Below are 26,490 nucleotides of genomic sequence, written 5' to 3'. Positions count from 1 at the left end.
AGTGTTGTAAATAACGTTCAGTTTCTTGCAAAAACTGATTGATTTGCTTCACAAGACGTCAATATGTCACACAGAGATATGGGGGATTACTTTTGTATTGGATATATATGCTTTAGCTCTTAAAGTGTGTGGATCGGTTGACTTGCACGACGGAGCACTGGGGTTTCTGCAAAATATCTTCATTATTGTTCTGATGAAAAAAACATATTGGATGGTGTAAGTGTTATAATAAATAAACTTGATTTTGAAAGTATGCTACCGTTTTATTACAGTTTGTTGAACTTCGTTCATTTATTATCGTTGTTTTATTTAAATAGCCTACCCTACGTTGTCAGTAATTACTGTGCTGCTAATTTCTGATACGGGAATGTTTGTTTGTTAGACAAATGTTGTTAGAAAATAGGCTACCTTATTAAAAGTATTGGTCTTGTGTTTTGTTTCACTAATGCTGTTCTCGCATGACGCATGACAGGCACGCCGCTTCCGGCTTGTGCTGTTCTGTAGTATTTTTAAAGTTTATTAATTCTAGAAGTGTCACATGTCCATATTGCACGAAAAAAATGCACTACACTCCCTTGAGTTCCCAGCAACACATCCGCCACATAATAAAACTGTGGATAGACAGACACACACATATACACACACACAGATTCCTGCCTTTATTAAAGAGAAAAAATATGTTCAACCCCTCCTTCCGAAGCTTCGAATATTCGATTTTATTTCTACTAGAGCTTCGAAGCTCAAAAAATGGTATTCGGAACAGCCCTAAAACATATGCGTCAAAAATCCAGTCTTTGCAAGTATCCTCATATAAACACGACCATTTAGGTCTTAGGATAAAGTAAACAGCAGAAACATTGCGCACAAAATAGCACATCAGCGCTGCCTCTATTGTTACATAATATTTTGTTGATAAAGGTACAGTCATTCATTTTACATCTTTCACTATCAGACATCCTGTGCGTATTGTACACGAGTTTGACTCGAGTTACTCGTTTAGGATTTATATTCATACATAACGTTACTGTATTAGAGCTGTGACCGTAAGCTGTTGTGTGAACAGAACAGACCCTGGATTATTCGTTTATGTGTACTGAATAATATGATATGAAAAATTTGTATTTGTTCACATTAGTAAATGCATTATATAACATGAACAAACAATGAAAATATAGAGTATATAAGCATTCTTGTTTATGTCATTACAGTAATTGACGGTAGTTCATGGTGCATTCACTATGTTAACAGTTTCAACTTTGATTTAAAAAAAATATAAGTAAATGCTCAAATTAATACATTTACAATTAATTAATTAATTAATAATTAATAAAAGATTCATTAAAGGTGGTGATATTCATGTTTTCTTCTTATATAGTGAGTTATTTAGCTGTTTCGCCTTAATCTGAAATTCCCTGCAAACTACAGCTACCTATATACCACAGGAGACTTTAATATGGAATTAATGGCAAAAAACTCCCCTTAAAATGTTATTGGTCTCGCCTACATAAAAGTGATAGTTAAAGGAATATGACTTGGCCTGATAAAAATTTCAGTCAGAAGAATTTTTTTCACTTTAATCCCTGGGCTAGTTGTCAGACCACGGCAAGGATATTGTTTTTTAAACAGTGATGCTAGTCCCCCTCCACGACCAGATAGCCGCGGTGAGTTTAGGAAAGAACAATCATGCGGGACTAGCTCCGTGAAAGGATTTAACTCATCCGGTTTAATCCATGTCTCAGTAATAAATAAAATATCCAGGTCCTGCATCGTGAAGAAATTATTTATTAAAAATGTCTTGTTCACCACTGAGCGGGCGTTAATCAAAGCCACTTTTAGTGACGGTGCAGCTACCTCCAACTGTGTTGTTCGAGTTGGCAAGCGTAGGTTGCACTGGTTCACCCCACAACGTCGGAAAGTGGGAGAGATGATGTCGATCGAAGAGGATCCTACAACGGGTCGAAGCCACCGATGAGAGGGAAAAGACCATGCAAAGTCACCGACAAAGCGGCGCTCACAGGCTAACACAGGACCAACACACTCCGCTGAGGACCGCACAATAGACTTCAATCGAACAGCGAAACCACCCCGCTTTCCACGTTTTCTCCGACGCCGTCGCTTCCAAGTAGTCTCAACAGGATGCCAACGCTGTACAGAGAGGTACTGGTATACAGGTGGGGAAAACCGGCAGGATTCTTCAATGTCAACATCAGTAGAAACAATAGCCATGCGAATGTTTAGTAATGTTTGACAATCATATACGAGCAACATACAGATGTGGCCTTTAAAAATGCGCGTTTTCTCCCGCGGCATTCGCCAATTCGTCTCGCAGAGTCTCGCAGCATTCTGCAAGTGCTTTCGGGGGGGCTACTTTCCATTTTCCCTTAATGTGTTTCGCTTCACAGAATATCCACCAGGTGGCGCATAAAAACATTGCATTGCGTTGTTTCCAGAAGTTAATAAGGACATTGCTGAATATTTTACATTGCTACTGTATTAAAACAGCAAAGTGATATGTCAACCCATTCTTGCCAGCATAACAGCGCATACAACTATTAAGATACGTGCAATGCGAACTTATAGGAAGTGCAACAGAGAATTTAGTGTGAGCCTAATAAACGCGACTCTATTTACAATGAATATCTTAATTATTTGTGTTGTCGAATTTTGACACCGTTTCATTGTTTGTTCATAATATTTATAATTGTCAGTTTTTCTAAAAGTATCAATATTTTAAACAGATTAATGTGGTATAAAAAAAGACATGTTTTAAAGTTAAAAATGTTGTAAAAAATATAGTAGTATTCTTATATTTTAAGAATAACAATATGATACATTTATACTGCGCTAAAATGCTTCACATATGGAAAGAATAATTCTTCTCAACCACCACCAATAAAGTTTACAAATTATTCTTTAGAAAAAAGGCGTTTAAACCCGGACTGTACAGTTGGCATATGATATCTTTTTTATTTCGTTTTTACATATTTATATTTATAAAATCTTTAATAATAGGCTACCTTTCTTGCGCATATGCAGTCAGTGTTTCTACGTAATTCATAATTGTAAAAAATATTATTGTAAAATAGAATATCACTAAAATAATTTATTAAAGTAACTTAATAAAATGTCTTAATGTCACTTATGTGTTTTTTTAGTTGGTCAAACCAAAATAATTGACGCGAACAGAGAAACTGTGCCTTTTGCGGACGAAAAACACCTCCGAAATGTTGAGTTTATGAATTTTTACAATATGTACTTTGTGAAATGTGTGTGTAAAATAATCAATTTTATAACATGTGGCTGTAGAGACAAACACGCCGCATCGCCTTCCAGATATCTTACACGTTCGCATTCAACACTTTTCAAAACTTATTTATATTAAATCTAATTAATAATTATAAATTATGACATGAGAAAATTAGAATTGTGCAAAGAGCCAATTCAGATATTGTTAATTAAAGCTGTTTTATACACCTTTCTGTTATAAATGTTTTAAAAAATATATTAGTATTCTTATATATTAAGAATATAACAATATGATACATTTATATTGCGCTAAAATGCGTTACATATGGAAAGAGGAATTATTCTCAACCACCACCAATAAAGTTTAAACATTATTCTTTAGAAAAACGCCTCCGAAGTGTTGAGTTTATGAATATTTACACTTACAATATATACTTTGTGAAATGTGTGTTTAAAATAATAAATTTCATAACTGTAAAGACAAACACGCCGCATTGCATGATTTTATAAATACCGAGGTCCATATAAGTATTTTCCAGGGCATGCACCCCAGGAAAAAAAGCTTCTTATTTCCCTGCTCTACATATATGAATTTTAATACATCAGAAAACCAAAGAATCAAATACCTATAGATTTCAAACCATGTCAGTATGCAGAAGACTTGTGTTGGTCATTAGGAATACATTGTAATAATTATTTTACCATCCTGGGCACACTAGTTGCTGCACACTTTCTCTTCTTTTGTTATTTATTTAACTTTAATGACTTCAACAGGTACTGTTTATTAGGCTTTAAGACTGAATGCAATAAAATGTTCAAGCCAAAATATGAACATTTAAACTCTGTGCACGCGCGCTACGGGTGGATGAAGCGTTGTACCGCGCACGTGATGCATCGCGTTTTCAAGTTCAAGCTTAGCAGAAGTCCAGTGCAACACAGGGAATCTAATCATTATACAGTTAAAAACATATCTTCAAGAATTAAAGGGTGGCGTGGAATGTTGTTAATAAACATGCTGAATAACGGAAAGTGAATTACTGGAGGGAGAGAAAGCAGCGCATTAAATTTGGACACCCAAGTGCTCAGCGGCATTAATGTTTCTTGTCCTGTCACCTTGACAGTCACTACGGTTTCATATTTCTCGTCAATAAACTGCTGTATAATAGTCAGCGTTTGATTACTTACATCTCTCTTGCACTTCCACTAACTGCGCATCTGACCTCTGTGTTGCACCTCTGTCTGCCTGGTTTGATTTTATTTGTCATCTCGGTTTCATTTTGACTTTATCTTACTTAATAGACCCTTTAACTGTTTGTACACCATGTTGACATGGCACCGTATGCGTGCGCATTTAGGCAACGGAGGCAGTGGTGTAGTCTACGTGATACGCAGGTATACGCCGTATACCCACTAGAAATTGTCAAGGATTTCCGTATACCTACTAAAAATAGCGCGAGGATGCGTAACAGCATGGTTTTGTGACATTTTTAAACTTTAAGTCATAATATAGATGTGAAGCACTGACCATTAGAATGCCACACTTGCTACCTTAGCGGGTTGAAATACATATTAGGCAATATACTTCCTGCCGAACTGCGCGATCCGATCGGCGTATGAATTTCTATGAAATCAAATTACTATAGTGACGCGAAAGTGACTGGGGAGCAGACTGGTGTTTCGCCACAAGTGAGTGACAGCAAAGTACCGCGAGAGAGACTCCAGTTATCACATGGAGAAATCTGCTTTGAATCGCTCTCGCGGTACTTTGACATCACCATGAGGTCTGCTTAGCGCCAAATGAAGTCGAACCTGCAGTGTAGCTGCTCACTCGACACTGTAAACAAACAGTCCATGTGGAGAAGAGAACGACGAGTGGAGCAGTGCACAACATAAAATCCATAGAGTTTACAACGCACATGTGAGTAAACAACATTTAAATAATAAGTCCAGTTTATTACTTTATCTGGAGGTAAGGCTCCAAATACAATAGAATAAGCCCGTAATTATATCCTGATGGTTTTAGCTTTCAGTATGTTTGCTTGTGCTTCACAGTGTTAAACTTTCCTTCTCTGTGTTAATTTATTTCTACGTTCAAGATGTATATGATCTTAAACTTCTGTGAGGAAATTCATGTCTGCGTTGATGTTCAGTTCAGACTTGCAAATTAAAGATCATTTTCTTCACTTTGATTGGGTGTCTAATATGCTACATTATGGTCTTGTAATAATAATTAAGTAAAAGCCTATTTTCATTTTTAAACAATGCTTATATTATATGCAAAAAAGCTTTTATATCAATGACTATGCAAATGAGAGTAACTTCATGGTCATCTTAAATGTGTATTATGGTAATTAAAAACATTTACATCATTAAATTAAACATGGTAATGTTATCAATAGTTGTCAGATAATAGCTATTGAAAGAGTGGATATTTTTCTCCTTCAATCCAAGTGTTTGCCAAGGATTGAAGATTGTAAACAGTTTATTTAATTTTAATTAACAGTTGAGTAACTTTTGGCCCTGGGTTAGATGTTGATTAACACTAAACCAGTCTAAAAATCAATCCAGTTTCCCCAGCTGTAAACCCAATGGCTGTTAAAGTCTTTTTTTTCTTATAATAAACTGACATGTTGATAACACATTCAGTTTATGTGTTTATGAGTACACTTTCAGAATGCTCTTAGTTACATGAATATCTATACTGTATGCATCTGTGAGTGTGGTGGTGCTTATGGGCTAGGACGAGTGAGCATAAGGGTGAGAGGGAAAAATCACAGTATGCTCACTACAAAAATCTAGACTACACCACTGAACGGAGGTATGGCAAGAATCAGCAGTGAAGCAACCTACCCATTACACAAAAAATGCACACGGCCGCGCCGGTCTCAGTGTGTCTGCATCTATGAAAAAATGTGCACCACCTGCATGCAGAGAGCACGCGCGCTGCCTGCACGACATCCAATCACTGCAGTCCCACGTTGGTTTGGATGTTGGGACCGTACCAGTACAGCTCAGCAGTGGTGTAGTCTACTAGGAATTGTAAAGGATTTCCGTATACCCGCTAAAAATAGCGTGAGGATGCGTAACAGCATGGTTTTGTGACATTTCAAACTTTTAGTAATAGTGAAGCACTGACCATTAGCATGCTACACTTGCTACTTTAGCGGGTTGAAATGCATATACATATTAGGCTATATATTTGGTGTGTTTGACTTTCTGCCGAACTGCGCGAACCGATCGGCATATGAAATCACTATAGCGGCGCGAAAGTGACTGGGGAGCAGAGTGGTGTGGCGCTACAAAACCCACAGGCGAGTGACAGCAAAGTACCGCGAGAGCGATTCAAAGCGGATTTATCCACGTGATAACTGGAATCGCTCTCGCGGTACTTTGACATCACCAAGAGATCTTTACCACTGCAGCTAAGTCACTACATTGACATGGCAGAAGGACAGAATGCCATTTTGTTCTGGGCACTCTTCCTTCACTCTTTCAAGTAGCCTTGGCAGTGCCTGCTTATAGTGCTACAGTGGAGCGAGTTTTCAGCCATGGTGGCATCATGGCATATTTGATCTTTTGAAAATGCAATGCAGTATAGGGGCCTCCCTCCACCTGTCCACAGCATGCATTTTATTTCTGTTGTAAGAGGACTTGACTAAAATGGTAGGACTTTGGACTCGACTTGAGACTTGTTGGCTTTGACTTTTGACTCGACTTGGGACTTGCCTCATCTTTGACATGACTTGACTCGGGACTCGAGGGCAAAGACTTACTTGTGACTTGCATAACAATGACTTTGTCCCACCTCTGCTTATAGCTAGACGTCACATGCCGATTGGTCTGCGCTGCGCAGCAAGAAGCCACACGAGCGCTGAGCGTTGAGTCAAATTATAAGACGAGCGTAAGAAAATGACAGAGGTCTGGTCAGGGAATTAACCCAACACAAAAGTGAAAATGATAGCAATGACTCTTTAGATAAGATCTATAGACATGCACATCAGTGTTTTATTTGTCTGGAGAAAAGGACAATTTGATATCCAAAATAGTGTCCAACATAATACTTACTCTATCAATATACTCAAATAAGTAGGGCCTACATGCACTGCTATCAAACGTGATGTGTTTTTGGTGTTGTAATCTGGAACTTGGTGTATATCAAATGTGTTTGTTAAATGTCTCCACATGGAAACGGAATGCCCTCCCCCCGCACAGTCCTGCAATGAGAACCAGAAAAACCGGTTTCTAACCATTTTATTTACATGTGAATAGTGAGAGCACCCCCTCAGGAGCTGTAGCAGGGTTTTTGCGGGGTCTTTATAAGCTTAAGCCAGGACTTAGTTTAACTAGGAAATATAACTAGTTTTAACAAACATGCCTTACTAAAAACATTATTTGTCTGCATTTTGAGGCAAAAAAGGGCATGGCCGCCTGGACCTCGGTAATTTTCTGACGCGTGTCTTATTTGGCTCAATGCTCAGCGCTCGTTTGACGGCATGTGACGTCTTGGCACCGCGAGACAGTAGGCCTACAGTATGCTTTTGAATAGATCTCGCGGTAGTGGGATGTCACAGGCCAACGGGTTTGATCTGCGCCCCATTAAGTAAGATAAAGTGAAAATTATTCCTAGATGACCAATAAAATCATACCAGGCAGACAGCAAAGGAGGAAGGATACCTCAGTTAGTGGAAGTAATAGGTTAAATTGGGCCGGAGCGCACCGGAGCGCAGCTCCGCCTCCTCGGGTCCACAACACACCTTGCCGGAGCTCCGGTCCGTCTCCTTCAGCAACAGGGTTTGACGCAAAGCGAATAATAACGTTTTCATTCATAGGCTTCAAACTCGTGCTTGCGGGCACCCTCGACAAAAATCTTTTTGAGAAAATCATGCTTCTCAGAGGTCCACTGTGTTTTTAATCCCGTCTGAATCGGCCATGTCTGTGTTTTCTCTGACGACCTCTGTAATCTGTAAATTTCAGAGCATTTTACCTACTGTTTCACGCCGAACTCAGAGGTCATCTGAGAAATGTAATTCCGTCCGGATGAAGACGTGTTTGCTCGCAATATGTTTTGAAAACGCGTTTCTTTTCATGTTTTGGCAAACGTGATCTGCCGACAGGTCTCACTAACGCACGTATAGACTATTGTACTTAATTCCTGAATCCCATTCATTCAGATAGCCTATGGATTTTTTTCCATTCGGCGGAATAAAATAATTAAATTAAGACAAGCTGAATATCATACACTGTTAAGACTGGACAAAACCGTTAGTTTTGTAGGTGTTCAGCTTGGGAGTTATACTCGGTTTAACCAAAAATGGGAATAATAATACAACAGAATATTTGGAATTGGGGCAAGCAGAACATGAATTCACAAATCACAAAAAATGTAAAATTAGATAAATTAGTTAATGATATTGCGCAAATGCTCTCGGTCTCTTCAAGGTCTACGCGAATTAGAGGTTTGTTATAAGACTCCGTTATACATCACGTCTCTTCTAATTGCACAGAAAAAATGAATCAAATGATGCGCATTTAAGTCGGATTTTTATGGAGAATAGGCTTTGTGACCGTTTAACCCCACGTGGACCGAACAAGAAACGTATGCTTTCATGGAGTCCGTGTATGACATCTCCTTTATTTAGTTTTACATATTTTTATTTATATGCATTTAATAATACCGTAAGATCATAATGTATACACTGTAAAAATAATTCAGTAGCTTTGTAAATGTAGGCTATCTAAAATAAATGATTAAATTAACTTAATGTCAGTTATGTGTTTTTTTTTTTTTAGTTAGACAAACCCAAATAAATGACTAGAAATAGATATTTTGTTTAAAATGTACATATTTTATTTGATGTATACGCCTTAATAATATAAGTATTTAATTTACAGATTATTTTAATCAATATATTTGATAAGGTCAGAATTATATATTTAAGTTTTTGAAACTGTAATAATTGCTTTCTTCAAATTAATATTATTTGCATTTAACATCAACTTAAAAAAATGTACGTTTTACGCCTAACTTGAACTATGATGTACTTACTATTTTTACATTGATATTATTTGAGTAAATGTAGGCAAAAAAATAAATTAATAATAAGTAGAACAAATGTTAATTTTAAAAAATCCCATATAGCCAACAGGTTTAAATCAGCAACAGAGAAACTGCGCCTTTTGCCGATGAAAAACACCTCAGAAACTCCTCGAATTTATGAATTATTACACTCACAATATGATTTAATTTACTTACTACAAAATATAACTCATTATACAAATTTATTCAACACCATTGCACACTTTATATCGAGTTTCATACCATGTAAAGGAAAACATGATAATATAAAAAGTACAGTAATGCAGAAAAGCGCATTACAACCATGTCCAAGCTATTAAAAACGTTCAGATGCAAAAATGAACTAAATGTACAATTAGATAAACTAGTTAATGATATTGCGCAAATGCTCTCGGTCTCTTCAAGGTCTACGCGAATAGAGGTTTGTTATAAGACTCAGTTATACATCACGTCTCTTCTAATTGCACAGAAAAAATGAATCAAGTGATCCGCATTTTAGTCGGATTTTTATGGAGAATAGGCTATGTGACCGTTTAACCCACGTGGACCGAACAAGAAAACGTATGCTTTCATGGAGTCCGTGTATGACATCTCTTTTATTTAGTTTTACATATTTTATTTATATGCATTTAATAATACCGTAAGCTCACAATGTATACACTGTAAAAAATGATTCAGTGGCTTTGTAAATGTAGGCTATCTAAAATAAATGATTAAAGTAACTTAATAAAATCTTTTAATGTCAGTTATGTGTTTTTTTTAGTTAGACAAACCAAAATTAATGACTAGAAATAGATATTTTGTTTAAAATGTACATATTTTATTTGATGTATACGCCTTAATAATATAAGTATTTAATTTACAGATTATTTTAATCAATATATTTGATAATTTCAGAATTATATATTTAAGTTTTTAAACCTGTAATAATTGCTTTCTTCAAATTAATATTATTTGTATTTAACAACAACTTTAAAAAAATGTACGTTTTACGCCTAACTTGAACTATGATTTACTTACTATTTTTACATTGATATTATTTGAGTAAATGTAGGCAAATAAATAAAATAATAAGTAGAACAAATGTTAATTTTAAAAAATCCCATATAGCCAACGGGTTTTAATCAGCAACAGAGAAACTGCGCCTTTTGCCGATGACAAACACCTCAGAAACTCCTCGAATTGAATATTTACACTTACAACATGATTTTATTTACTTACTGCAAAATATAACACATTATAGAAATTTATTCAACATCATTGCACACTTTATATCGAGTTTCATACCATGTAAAGGAAAACATGATAATATAAAAAGTACAATAATGCGGAAAAGCGCATTACAACCATGTTCCAGCTATTAAAAACGTTCAGATGCAAAGATAAACTAAATGTACAATTAGATAAACTAGTTAATGATATTGCGCAAATGCTCTCGGTTTCTTCAAAGGTCTTTGCGAATTATTTTGTTATAAGACTCCGTTATCATCACGTCTCTTCTACTGTAAGTGTACACAAAAAAAATAAGACGAATGATCCGCGTTTAAGTCAGATTTTTATGAAGAATATTTGACTGTTTATGTAACTGGCAAAAGAAAACTTCGCCAACCAAATGTTTGTCAAAAAGCTTGCATGTGACATCAAAGTACTGCCAATGCAACAAGAATCCCTGTCATGTTACTTCGATATCATATAGTATGCTTAAAGCATAAAGTCGAGCACACATTGTCGTCAGTATGCCCTACTTGAAACACGACTGCCCTCTACAGGTTTTTTATTTCCTGCGTCCCCCACCGAATCACCCTTCTGCGGGATCTCGCAGAATTTCGGAAGTGCTCGCGGCATTCTGCTTTCAGAGACGCGCATTTTTAAAGGCCACATCTGTATTGCAGTCCAAGGTCAATAATGACAAACATAAAAACAAACATAAAATCACAGATTTAAAAAGTGAGAAGGAGGACAACAGACGGCATGCCACAAACAACGGCGCCATCCATACATACATCCATACATACATCCATCCATACATACATACATCCATACATCCATACATACATCCATACATACATTGATATATATATATATATATTTAGGGCTGTGACGGTCATTATATAACCGTGAGACCGACGGTTATAGTTGAACACCGTCATTAGAACTCTATAACCGGCAAAACCGTGTTATTAAAATATTTAAAAAACATTTTTTATCATAAAGAATTTTTAAATACGATTTAAAACAATTGTTAACAGTCTGTGTTATACGCCCCACCATGTTCTCACGCAGTGAAAAATACAGAGCGGAGCAGACACTGACAACGCGCTGACATACAGGACAGACCAGGTTACTTTTCGGTTACTTTTGAGATTAAACGTATTAAACAAAGTCTCACCTTTCAAATCATCTCTTCCTTCTAGTTAATTTATAGCATCAAATAAACATGAATGACCATAAGAAGGAATGTTGTTTTAACCGCGGAAAGGCGTCAGTACACTCCTCTTTTCAAGTTCAAATCCTCCATGCTAATCTACTACTCTCCTGAAAGCACATTCACTGCTTCTCTTGCTGTTAATTTTAAATAAACGTAGAGTAAGTAGCTAATCAGTGTCTTGTTTATTCAAACGCCGGTTTACTTCGCAAGTGTGAGCACTGAAGAGCGCGTACTGTATGTGGAGAGCATTTGCCGCGCGTGGCCATTGTCGGCTGCGTTTGCTGCGCATACTGTGCAGTTTAATAACAGTATAAAAATCTCAAGTTCATATTACTTTACATTACATGCATTTATGAGCAAAACCTGTTCAAGACGCTTTTTAACCCACATTCTGGTCCATGTAATGACAGATATAGACACAATTAAATCTGTTTCTCTGAAGATTATCAAAATATGAGAGAGGATTCATTTATGCTGAGCAGAGAGTGACAGCGCAGTCTTCTGTCAACAGTGTGTTTTTAAATATTTCATTGCTTTCTGTTAAATTGCTTAAAGTCATTACTGTTTAAAACACACTTGGAATCACATTCATGATTTTATGGTAAAATGACACTTTCGCGTCAATCCACAAGCATTTAAATGAGCAAAACGCCCCCCACAGACGGTTATGTTATGAACCGTCACATTTGACTCACGTCATAACCGTCATCACCAATTCTGAAACCGGCACACCCCTATATATATATATATATATATATATATATATATATATATATATATATATATATATATGGACTATAGATATCTCGATGGCTTTGCGTGAAAAATACCCTCCCCAAAAAACAACTGCAAAAAAAATATGTCAAAATCCACAAGGGCTTTTTTTATTGAAGTGCAAAGAGGTAGTTCACGTAGGAACAAAGTGCTTCTGCAACATTTAAAAAATATATATACAAAAATTATACTTTAACTATAAAATAAGAAAATACATACTGTCTTCTTTTTATTCAAAAATAAAACAACTCAACTTCAGATATTAAGTTTTTGGTAGACGTTGACAATCTTAGTATTTTTTCTGAAAACCCTCAGGAGATAAGGGTATTTATCCTGGAATAACATAGGTTTTAGGCGTTTTAAAAATTGGTTAAATATGAGAGAAAACACGGTTGTTGTTACACAGAAAACTACAGAACACGTGCGCTTGCACACCGCATCATAGGGAGAGAGAAAGCTCTCACATCAAGAAAACATGTGTGTGTGTGTGTGAAGTACTGCTAACCTTTGTTTAGTCATGATAAACTAAATAAGTCGTCTTCTCTGTCAGTAACATCCGTGACTGATGACATTTACGTGAAAAAGAAAGTATACGGAGAAACGAACATTAAAGCACTGCCACCTTTTCACTGTCACGAGAGAGAGACGCGCGCTGTCGAAAGCGCTTCACGCAACGAGAGAGAGAGAGAGGGGCGCGCTGAGCACTCGCAACAATGAATTTAAGCCGTTTTAAATAGTAAAATATACATGTAAATGGGAATCATGGAAGGTCTATTCGTGGTGGCCAGTGTTGATTCCGTGACGGGCGCCGCCATGTTAAATGAGACATAACACGAGGGGAGGGGGAACGAAAACAGGCGGGGGGCGAGCACAGCATATATATATATATATATATATATATATATATATATATATATATATATATATATATATATATATATATCTATATATCTATATCGATATAGTTTTGATATCGAGATATTGCCCACCCCTACCCCATTGGCAGATTTTTTTGCTTGTTTATGCACAAAATCACTTACATTTGGTATTTTTGGTCTAAAAACTAGACTTATTTTCTTACGTCATTTTGCTCATAAAAAAAAACATCTTAATTTAAAGAGGCCCTTCCACATAAAACAGTTTTTACTTGTATTTTTTTTATATGTGTTAGGTCCATATGTGTTGTGTCGTGAATGTGAAAATTAACTTCCACCTCCTCTGTCAGCTCTAGCCACTGGAAAAAAATAAGCAGAGAAATCAGGTCAGTTTGAAAAGCTTATCAGTGTGACGTGGAACTGATCGAGGTGATTACTATTCATGAGCTCTTCAACTTGAGACCGCGCCCACATATTACGTGTAGTTGAGTTTTCATAACAAGTTACAGCAAGGATGGCTAAACGTCAACCGTACCGTATTCGGGCCATTGTTTTTGTAGAGAGACATCATTCCTATTAAACGAGGGAATCATAACAGTTGCATAACAGGAATCGTAACACGTGCATCGAAGGATTTATGTAAAAGACGTGCGTGTGCTGCTACACGCGCATCGAAAGGGTTTACGATAAAAGACACGTGTGTGTGTGTGTTTTTGTGCGTGGGTTTACGATAAAAGACACGCGTGTGTGTGTCAAAAGGGTTTATGATAAAATATGCGTGTGTAAGAAAGAAACTGTGTCTTAAGACACTCACTTAACATTAAACTGATTACACATGAAATTAAATTGAAAGTTAGTTTGAACGAAAAACTGTTATCCAATCATAGCAGTGGGCGTTTACTTCCAAGTCGTCTCTTCTAATTGCACAGAAAAAATGAATCAAATGATGCGCATTTAAGTCGGATTTTTATGGAGAATAGGCTTTGTGACCGTTTAACCCCACGTGGACCGAACAAGAAACGTATGCTTTCATGGAGTCCGTGTATGACATCTCCTTTATTTAGTTTTACATATTTTTATTTATATGCATTTAATAATACCGTAAGATCATAATGTATACACTGTAAAAATAATTCAGTAGCTTTGTAAATGTAGGCTATCTAAAATAAATGATTAAATTAACTTAATGTCAGTTATGTGTTTTTTTTTTTTTAGTTAGACAAACCCAAATAAATGACTAGAAATAGATATTTTGTTTAAAATGTACATATTTTATTTGATGTATACGCCTTAATAATATAAGTATTTAATTTACAGATTATTTTAATCAATATATTTGATAAGGTCAGAATTATATATTTAAGTTTTTGAAACTGTAATAATTGCTTTCTTCAAATTAATATTATTTGCATTTAACATCAACTTAAAAAAATGTACGTTTTACGCCTAACTTGAACTATGATGTACTTACTATTTTTACATTGATATTATTTGAGTAAATGTAGGCAAAAAAATAAATTAATAATAAGTAGAACAAATGTTAATTTTAAAAAATCCCATATAGCCAACAGGTTTAAATCAGCAACAGAGAAACTGCGCCTTTTGCCGATGAAAAACACCTCAGAAACTCCTCGAATTTATGAATTATTACACTCACAATATGATTTAATTTACTTACTACAAAATATAACTCATTATACAAATTTATTCAACACCATTGCACACTTTATATCGAGTTTCATACCATGTAAAGGAAAACATGATAATATAAAAAGTACAGTAATGCAGAAAAGCGCATTACAACCATGTCCAAGCTATTAAAAACGTTCAGATGCAAAAATGAACTAAATGTACAATTAGATAAACTAGTTAATGATATTGCGCAAATGCTCTCGGTCTCTTCAAGGTCTACGCGAATAGAGGTTTGTTATAAGACTCAGTTATACATCACGTCTCTTCTAATTGCACAGAAAAAATGAATCAAGTGATCCGCATTTTAGTCGGATTTTTATGGAGAATAGGCTATGTGACCGTTTAACCCACGTGGACCGAACAAGAAAACGTATGCTTTCATGGAGTCCGTGTATGACATCTCTTTTATTTAGTTTTACATATTTTATTTATATGCATTTAATAATACCGTAAGCTCACAATGTATACACTGTAAAAAATGATTCAGTGGCTTTGTAAATGTAGGCTATCTAAAATAAATGATTAAAGTAACTTAATAAAATCTTTTAATGTCAGTTATGTGTTTTTTTTAGTTAGACAAACCAAAATTAATGACTAGAAATAGATATTTTGTTTAAAATGTACATATTTTATTTGATGTATACGCCTTAATAATATAAGTATTTAATTTACAGATTATTTTAATCAATATATTTGATAATTTCAGAATTATATATTTAAGTTTTTAAACCTGTAATAATTGCTTTCTTCAAATTAATATTATTTGTATTTAACAACAACTTTAAAAAAATGTACGTTTTACGCCTAACTTGAACTATGATTTACTTACTATTTTTACATTGATATTATTTGAGTAAATGTAGGCAAATAAATAAAATAATAAGTAGAACAAATGTTAATTTTAAAAAATCCCATATAGCCAACGGGTTTTAATCAGCAACAGAGAAACTGCGCCTTTTGCCGATGACAAACACCTCAGAAACTCCTCGAATTGAATATTTACACTTACAACATGATTTTATTTACTTACTGCAAAATATAACACATTATAGAAATTTATTCAACATCATTGCACACTTTATATCGAGTTTCATACCATGTAAAGGAAAACATGATAATATAAAAAGTACAATAATGCGGAAAAGCGCATTACAACCATGTTCCAGCTATTAAAAACGTTCAGATGCAAAGATAAACTAAATGTACAATTAGATAAACTAGTTAATGATATTGCGCAAATGCTCTCGGTTTCTTCAAAGGTCTTTGCGAATTATTTTGTTATAAGACTCCGTTATCATCACGTCTCTTCTACTGTAAGTGTACACAAAAAAAATAAGACGAATGATCCGCGTTTAAGTCAGATTTTTATGAAGAATATTTGACTGTTTATGTAACTGGCAAAAGAAAACTTCGCCAACCAAATGTTTGTCAAAAAGCTTGCATGTGACATCAAAGTACTGCCAATGCAACAAGAATCCCTGTCATGTTACTTCGATATCATATAGTATGCTTAAAGCATAAAGTCGAGCACACATTGTCGTCAGTATGCCCTACTTGAAACACGACTGCCCTCTACAGGTTTTTTATTTCCTGCGTCCCCCACCGAATCACCCTTCTGCGGGATCTCGCAGAATTTCGGAAGTGCTCGCGGCATTCTGCTTTCAGAGACGCGCATTTTTAAAGGCCACATCTGTATTGCAGTCCAAGGTCAATAATGACAAACATAAAAACAAACATAAAATCACAGATTTAAAAAGTGAGAAGGAGGACAACAGACGGCATGCCACAAACAACGGCGCCATCCATACATACATCCATACATACATCCATCCATACATACATACATCCATACATCCATACATACATCCATACATACATTGATATATATATATATATATTTAGGGCTGTGACGGTCATTATATAACCGTGAGACCGACGGTTATAGTTGAACACCGTCATTAGAACTCTATAACCGGCAAAACCGTGTTATTAAAATATTTAAAAAACATTTTTTATCATAAAGAATTTTTAAATACGATTTAAAACAATTGTTAACAGTCTGTGTTATACGCCCCACCATGTTCTCACGCAGTGAAAAATACAGAGCGGAGCAGACACTGACAACGCGCTGACATACAGGACAGACCAGGTTACTTTTCGGTTACTTTTGAGATTAAACGTATTAAACAAAGTCTCACCTTTCAAATCATCTCTTCCTTCTAGTTAATTTATAGCATCAAATAAACATGAATGACCATAAGAAGGAATGTTGTTTTAACCGCGGAAAGGCGTCAGTACACTCCTCTTTTCAAGTTCAAATCCTCCATGCTAATCTACTACTCTCCTGAAAGCACATTCACTGCTTCTCTTGCTGTTAATTTTAAATAAACGTAGAGTAAGTAGCTAATCAGTGTCTTGTTTATTCAAACGCCGGTTTACTTCGCAAGTGTGAGCACTGAAGAGCGCGTACTGTATGTGGAGAGCATTTGCCGCGCGTGGCCATTGTCGGCTGCGTTTGCTGCGCATACTGTGCAGTTTAATAACAGTATAAAAATCTCAAGTTCATATTACTTTACATTACATGCATTTATGAGCAAAACCTGTTCAAGACGCTTTTTAACCCACATTCTGGTCCATGTAATGACAGATATAGACACAATTAAATCTGTTTCTCTGAAGATTATCAAAATATGAGAGAGGATTCATTTATGCTGAGCAGAGAGTGACAGCGCAGTCTTCTGTCAACAGTGTGTTTTTAAATATTTCATTGCTTTCTGTTAAATTGCTTAAAGTCATTACTGTTTAAAACACACTTGGAATCACATTCATGATTTTATGGTAAAATGACACTTTCGCGTCAATCCACAAGCATTTAAATGAGCAAAACGCCCCCCACAGACGGTTATGTTATGAACCGTCACATTTGACTCACGTCATAACCGTCATCACCAATTCTGAAACCGGCACACCCCTATATATATATATATATATATATATATATATATATATATATATATATGGACTATAGATATCTCGATGGCTTTGCGTGAAAAATACCCTCCCCAAAAAACAACTGCAAAAAAAATATGTCAAAATCCACAAGGGCTTTTTTTATTGAAGTGCAAAGAGGTAGTTCACGTAGGAACAAAGTGCTTCTGCAACATTTAAAAAATATATATACAAAAATTATACTTTAACTATAAAATAAGAAAATACATACTGTCTTCTTTTTATTCAAAAATAAAACAACTCAACTTCAGATATTAAGTTTTTGGTAGACGTTGACAATCTTAGTATTTTTTCTGAAAACCCTCAGGAGATAAGGGTATTTATCCTGGAATAACATAGGTTTTAGGCGTTTTAAAAATTGGTTAAATATGAGAGAAAACACGGTTGTTGTTACACAGAAAACTACAGAACACGTGCGCTTGCACACCGCATCATAGGGAGAGAGAAAGCTCTCACATCAAGAAAACATGTGTGTGTGTGTGTGAAGTACTGCTAACCTTTGTTTAGTCATGATAAACTAAATAAGTCGTCTTCTCTGTCAGTAACATCCGTGACTGATGACATTTACGTGAAAAAGAAAGTATACGGAGAAACGAACATTAAAGCACTGCCACCTTTTCACTGTCACGAGAGAGAGACGCGCGCTGTCGAAAGCGCTTCACGCAACGAGAGAGAGAGAGAGGGGCGCGCTGAGCACTCGCAACAATGAATTTAAGCCGTTTTAAATAGTAAAATATACATGTAAATGGGAATCATGGAAGGTCTATTCGTGGTGGCCAGTGTTGATTCCGTGACGGGCGCCGCCATGTTAAATGAGACATAACACGAGGGGAGGGGGAACGAAAACAGGCGGGGGGCGAGCACAGCATATATATATATATATATATATATATATATATATATATATATATATATATATATATATATCGATATAGTTTTGATATCGAGATATTGCCCACCCCTACCCCATTGGCAGATTTTTTTGCTTGTTTATGCACAAAATCACTTACATTTGGTATTTTTGGTCTAAAAACTAGACTTATTTTCTTACGTCATTTTGCTCATAAAAAAAAACATCTTAATTTAAAGAGGCCCTTCCACATAAAACAGTTTTTACTTGTATTTTTTTTATATGTGTTAGGTCCATATGTGTTGTGTCGTGAATGTGAAAATTAACTTCCACCTCCTCTGTCAGCTCTAGCCACTGGAAAAAAATAAGCAGAGAAATCAGGTCAGTTTGAAAAGCTTATCAGTGTGACGTGGAACTGATCGAGGTGATTACTATTCATGAGCTCTTCAACTTGAGACCGCGCCCACATATTACGTGTAGTTGAGTTTTCATAACAAGTTACAGCAAGGATGGCTAAACGTCAACCGTACCGTATTCGGGCCATTGTTTTTGTAGAGAGACATCATTCCTATTAAACGAGGGAATCATAACAGTTGCATAACAGGAATCGTAACACGTGCATCGAAGGGTTTATGTAAAAGACGTGCGTGTGCTGCTACACGCGCATCGAAAGGGTTTACGATAAAAGACACGTGTGTGTGTGTGTTTTTGTGCGTGGGTTTACGATAAAAGACACGCGTGTGTGTGTCAAAAGGGTTTATGATAAAATATGCGTGTGTAAGAAAGAAACTGTGTCTTAAGACACTCACTTAACATTAAACTGATTACACATGAAATTAAATTGAAAGTTAGTTTGAACGAAAAACTGTTATCCAATCATAGCAGTGGGCGTTTACTTCCAAGTCGTCAATGCAGCCCGCCCATTAAAACGGATCATTTCTCTAACCAGCCTCAAAATCAGGGTACAAAATGGCCTATTACTTATTGCTTTTTATGTTTTTGGATGTAAAAACCATGCAAACGTCATGAGTAGAACTCGGAAAACAGAATAAAGCAATAATAACGACAGAGGAAGGGCACCTTTAAGAATTTTTAGATATTTTGACTGAAAACAAGACAAAAATACGGTACTAAGAATTTTTTTTCTTGAAAATCATTTTATGCAGTGTACGACTGGTTTTGTGGTCCAGGGTTACATATGTTGCATTGTGTTTATAGTGTGTTTTCTTTTACATATATAATGAATTTCATTGTAATCATTGACTTCTACAGTATGGTGCTTTGGCACTGTTCGGTTGAGCTGGTGTTGCAGGGACTGTTACATGTGCAGTCGACATTGTTGAGGGTTTTATGCTGAGTATTTTTGTGTTTTTGACCGGCCTACGCTACGCCCATTTTTGATGCGCCGTTATTCAATATTTTTCCCGTCCTGCTGTACTGTTTTTTCATGTGATCTTTTGTCCCCACCACTTTTCAACACAAACTGACGTGTCTGATTTTCAGATATGAAATTAATATTTAGTTAACTAGCTGTAGGACACAGTTGGCAGTAACTATGACTGAGATTATTTAAGTGTAGCAGTCATAAAATTACTGGTTTCTTAAAATAGTGCCATTGTAAAATATTCTTGTAAAAATAAGTTATTAGTCATTGTTATCATTGTATAATGTAAAATGCAAATGTGCAAAAAAATATGTTCTCTGCTGTCATTATTTCCAAACCTTTTATGCCATTCATGCATCCAAACATGTTAACAATGTTCATGTTAAGTATAATGAACATGATACTTAAATATTTTTAAATAAATGTAGGAATACGTTAAAAGTGTATAAAAGTGTTAGGCTTTCAAAAAAGTCAGAAAAAAAATAGGGGGCATGTGCCCCAGTAGAGCTTTATATCTAACAATGGCCCTGCTAAGTCCCTTAGAAGGTTCAGTTAAGCCTTAAAATGTTAAAATTCTTTATTAAGTTTTATGTACATCAAAAAAGTTACTGAAACTGTTAATATTATGAAAATTAGTCTGAAATTTATATTACAGTTAAATTGTTTTAATTTGCTTCCCCCCAAAAATCGTGATGTGTATCGTATCGTGGGCCAAGCATCGAGATACAGATCGAACCGTGAGCTTAGTGTATCGTATGTATTATACAACGTGCATCTGCACAAAATGCAAGACTTAAACTAAGTTATGTACTGGAGAGAAAGTTTAACTCCTTTTGTGGATGCGCATCATCAGCATGCTTTTAAACACGTCCAATCAAAGCACAAGCTTCATAATATTAAGCAGTCAAAGCACAAGCTTCATAATATTAAGTAGCCTTAAGTCTTTTGCTATCATGTTAGCGATTAACGTCAGCTGTGTCATGTGTCCTCTCACGTGTTCTCAGTCAAGATGTAATGCTCGTATGGCTCTCTGGTCTCGCTTGACATTTGATGTTTAAAGATGAGATGATAACCCATTGAATTGTGGGGACTGTATTTTCATTTTACTAAAAGTTAATAGGAAAATCATGGCATCCATCGAGGTGTGTTCGGCTTTACAACGTTGCGCTGATCGGGCGGTTGCCACGGCGGGGGCTTCACAAGGCATTGAAACATTGGCTACTAGATTAGAGTAACAATCTTTTCCTACAAACTATTTCGAGCAAACAACTTCTGAAACATGTTTTATGGAAATCATACACCTATTTAACTTGTCGAAAAGCAGGCATAATATGAGCACTTTAAACCATGTCTATCATTGTTGTTGTTGGTTTTTTTGGCTGGCAGTAGCAATGGAATTAAATGTAAAATTGAAGCCTGTAATACAACAACACGACATCTGCTTTTCTTTTTGGCAGCCGCCTCCAGTTTTCTCTCCAGCTAGCTCTATGACATAATCGTTAAGTAGGTGATAAAAGGATTTATCCCTAACAAACTCTTTTAAATAAAAGAGTGCTTTAAATTCTATGATTTTGTTATCAGTGTGTCAAAAACAGATAAACTAATACTAAAACTGGTTTTAAAAGTCAGATAAGCATACAAACAATCTGAATCGGATTGCAAAACATTTCTCAATAAAAGATGCAGTTAGCTGTGCTCAGAGGACTAGCTAATATATCACTGCAGTGCAGAGGTGGGTAGTAACGAATTACATTTACTTCGTTACATGTACTTGAGTAAATTTTTTGGGTAACTAGTACTTTTAGAGTAAATTTAATGATGGGTACTTTTTACTCTTACTCAAGTACATTTCTAGTGAAAAAACTGTACTTTTACTTCGCTACATTCGGCGGGGTTACTGCGCTACTTTCAAATGGTAATAATTAATGAATATATATTTTTTAAAAAGTTTATAGGGCGTGTTCGAAAGTTTCGCGAGACAGGCTGCGTCACCCTGTAGCGCGCGCGACCACGCGGTCACCCTTTAGCACGCGCGACCGCGCGTAGATGACAGGAGAAGCAGATGAGGGCGCGTGTGCATTGTGCGAGATATCGGAGGCAGATCATGCATGGCGGCTTCAAGTTCGGTCTATGTTTTCACTCCAAGAGGTCAAAAAGAATAGTTTCATAATGCGATGCATGCTTTGTTCAGTAAACGAGCTGACATCTCAGCGTACAGGAATTAAAGATCCAACCTGAAGTAAGTGTCACAGTATTGTCTATTTGAACACTATTAATGGTCATTTCACACACTGTCCGAGTTTTTTTGCCATATGCACTCCTGTGCAAGCGATGACAAAACCTAGTTTAAGCTAAACCATACAAACAGCACGTTCATCTGCTTATTTCCGTGTAATTTCCCCACTGAACACCAAAATGTAAGGACGTCTTGCATTTGTACACAAATCCTGACACCTAACTAATGTGTAGAAAATACATTCAAATAAACGGGATTGTATTTTATTTAAATCCTTCTAAAAGCATGAATGAATAAAAATAAAAGAATAAAGTTTGATTTTAAAGAAACATGTATTATATATTATAAAAAATGTAGAGTTGATTTGCTCGTGTTTATGTTCAGTAATTGCACTTTAATGGCAATGAAAATAACCTATTCATATAAAACAGGCATGTGATTGGCTAAGGACAAAAAAGCAGGAAAATATATTGAGACCCCCCCACACACACACACACGCCAATCAAACTGGTGGCGGATCTATACGGATAGTAAAGTAGGACCCATAACAACTTATTTGAACAAAAAAACACATTTTAATTTATTTTACAGATGTGCAACATGCAACTTTTTTGTACAGTATGACACATAACAACTTATTTGGTGGATGTGTAACAGTGGGAATCAAAAGCAAGTGTCTTGTCCACTGCTCCATCACCACCTCTCTCTATATCAACAACCATGATAAAAAATATGTTTTAACTTATTTTTGTTTTGCATTTTTACACAACTTTAACAGCTAAATGTGCAACATGCAAATGTTCATGTCAAAAGAAGGCCTATTTTTCCGACATCCAAATAAAATGTAGACAATGGCTTATAAAGAACTAAAGGCATGGCTACTTTTAATTTTATACTTTAAGAAAATTCCCAAGCCTATACTTTGATACTTTTACTTGAGTAAAGAAGTTAAATCAGTACTTCTATTTTTACCAGAGTATTTTTTTAATACAAATATCTGTAAAATGTGCTACCACAGGACCTTTAGTTATAATAAAGTGTCTTAAAGGTCTCTTTTTCTACTTTTAGACCCCTGTAGATGAGTAACTTTGTTAGCTGTTAAACATGAACAATAGAACGTTGACACTAATAAATAAAAGTAATTGTACAAAAAAGTACAGGAGCTATTTATTTTAATCAAACTGGTCAACCATAAAACTTTAAAAACACAAAACCTTTGAAACAAACGATGATACAGAGGCCGTTTCTCAATCCTAACCCCGGATTTCCACCGACTGCGGAACGGCTGCGGATCCGTTGCGGAACGGCAGCGGAGTCAATCGGTTTCCATTCAAGTCAATGTGTGTATTTCCACTGACTGCGCTCCGAATCCGTCACAGCTCCGGCCATCCGCAGCCCTCCGGCACAAATACGCAGAGCTTCTATTTTTGACGGATGCCGGACAGCTCCGCAGGGCGGAGCCATGACTTTATCGCGTGATCATACCTGAATTCGCGAGATCTCGTGTTTTTTCCCTTTATTAAATCTTTGCAGTACAAACATTACAAAGTCATTAATATAGAAACAACAAATATAGACAAGAACAGAGACAGGGGGAGTTAAATGGTAAAGTATATGGTATAATAAATACATTAAAGATAGAGCATAAATAAATGGTTTTAGTAGCTTTCTTATTTTTTGAATTTTGGATGGATTTGATGTACTGCTCTTTCTACGCGAGATCTCGTGTGGTGATCTGTGCTGGTTTGTAAAAACTTCATAATTCCAGTCATAATTGGCGGAGACAGAACTAGGTATCGCGCGATCATCACGTGAATTTGCGAGACCTCATATGTCCTCGTCACTTCAGCACGCAGCCGCTCTGCAACCAATACGGAACTGGTGGGTATTGGCGGACGGCGGAGTGCGGAGCCGTAGCGCAGCGGAGCAGATCTGCAGCCGCTCCGCAGTCAGTGGAAATCCGGTGTAAGTCTGCAGCCTTCCGGAGGTCGCATTTCTAAGCTGCATAGTGCATACGTCATCAAGACTCATCAAGAGTCACAATATTAACAATAATGAAGTTTACTGTTATTCTTAGTTAATCGTAAATTGTTGTAATATGTTTATCAGAGCTTGACATTAACTTTTTGAGGAACTTGTCCTTTGGACAAGTAAATTTGTGTTTCACTTGTCCATGCACAAAAGTCACTTGTCCGGGTAAAGATTTATAATATAATGTATTTTTTTGTGTTTTGCTAATCAGTAGTGGAGCAAGGGATTTGTTATAGGGGTGGCCAGGCAGGGGCCAGCAGTTAATCTGGGGTGGCATATAAAATCTCTATAATCCAACCTTAAAATACTTTTAAGTATTATAGCGTGTTAGAATAATGTATAACATACAATTGCTACAATACTTTAATTTTTATTAAAATGAATTGAGATTAACATACAATTTATAGTCATAATTTAACCTCCATGTTTTTTAAACTATTTAATCAAATAAAACTTTTGAAATTTACTTTGAAACCAGAATTTATATCTCCCATTGCTGAAAAAACTAGAGACCAGAAAATCATGTGAATTTTGAAGCCTACTTTAATGTATTTTACTAAGATTTGTTTGGCTGCTTTTTGCTACTCTTTCTGAAGAAGGATGCTATATCTGCTGCCTTTCTCTTCATTTTCCCCTCATTTCAATGATTGTCTGACATTAAAACACTAAAGCAAAACATTAAAACATTACCATGTTTTTAAAAACGTATTAGGGTAAATGTATCTAGATTATCTGTAATATATAAAATCAATCTTAATCCTAGCATTTACGCTGTAATGTTCATGTGGGATTTTTTAATGTAACGTTACAGTGACGAACTCTGCCAGATTCAAATCGGCTGTCGCGCGGCGCAAACACACACAGATGCGCGCTGAAAGAGAGATTCTCATTATAAAACAGATTCTTAAACAAGATTTTAAGCCCATTATGTGTTTTTACCGAACTTTAGAAGAGAAAACGCAGTGATGAAAACGCGGTTGAAGTGTCTGTCATTTATATTCACGACGCCGGAGCCTGAAGAAACATCACTCTATACTCCACTCTGTCCCGCGATTCCCGCCCCTCCGTGTTCGTCGATCAGGTTTCATGCACGAATGTAATGCTCAGTTAGGTTAAACCAGGCTCGATGACTTATGCAGCCTATGAGACCTCCGGAGGCTGTAGCCTTCCGATTGAGAAACGTTCAGAGGTAACTTATTTCCTTGCCTTTTTTCTGAACCAATATTGTTGCATCGTCCCTCTCTCAGTCGCCACCAGGATTTTCTGCAATGGCGCTCGTTTTTCCTCTCATTTCTGTGAAAATTGCTGCTCCAAATTCACCAAGTAAACCGACGTGTATATGTTTGCCGCTTTGTTTCGCGTCACGCGAGTGACAGCCAAACGTCGCAAATGAGGAGAAGAGAGGAGAGAAACTGATTGGTGAATACAATAATACTTCGCCATCCCCCATTTGCGAACGGTCAGAAACACGTCCTTGTTGGTACTTGGAAAGGAAGGAAAATGCATCTCTTTGTCATCTTACGTGCTGCCCGGTGTGGCCCTGTTGCGCGGGGACGGGGATTGTTGTTCCGTCCCGGGTTACCATGTCGACGGCTGTGAGATACCCCCCTCCCCCCTATTTTTTATTTTTTACATATCTGCATGATTCACGTAGGTCATATTTACAGGTCGGAAAATCCGGAATTCCGGATTAATCCGGAAAAATCACATCCCTGATAAAAACATGATAACAAACAGACACACATCCTTTTTTGTTTCTGTTTGCATGTTTAAAGGCAGATGCTGACAAGTTTTTGTTGTGAACATGAAAATAAATACAGAGTTAACCATCAGAAAATATCTGTGTGTGTGTGTGTGTGTGTGTGTGTGTGTGTGTGTTTGAGATTTTT

Source organism: Paramisgurnus dabryanus, chromosome 10 (genome assembly GCF_030506205.2).
Source record: "Paramisgurnus dabryanus chromosome 10, PD_genome_1.1, whole genome shotgun sequence".
Classification (NCBI taxonomy): domain Eukaryota; kingdom Metazoa; phylum Chordata; class Actinopteri; order Cypriniformes; family Cobitidae; genus Paramisgurnus; species Paramisgurnus dabryanus.
This window is presented reverse-complemented; position numbering follows the sequence as displayed.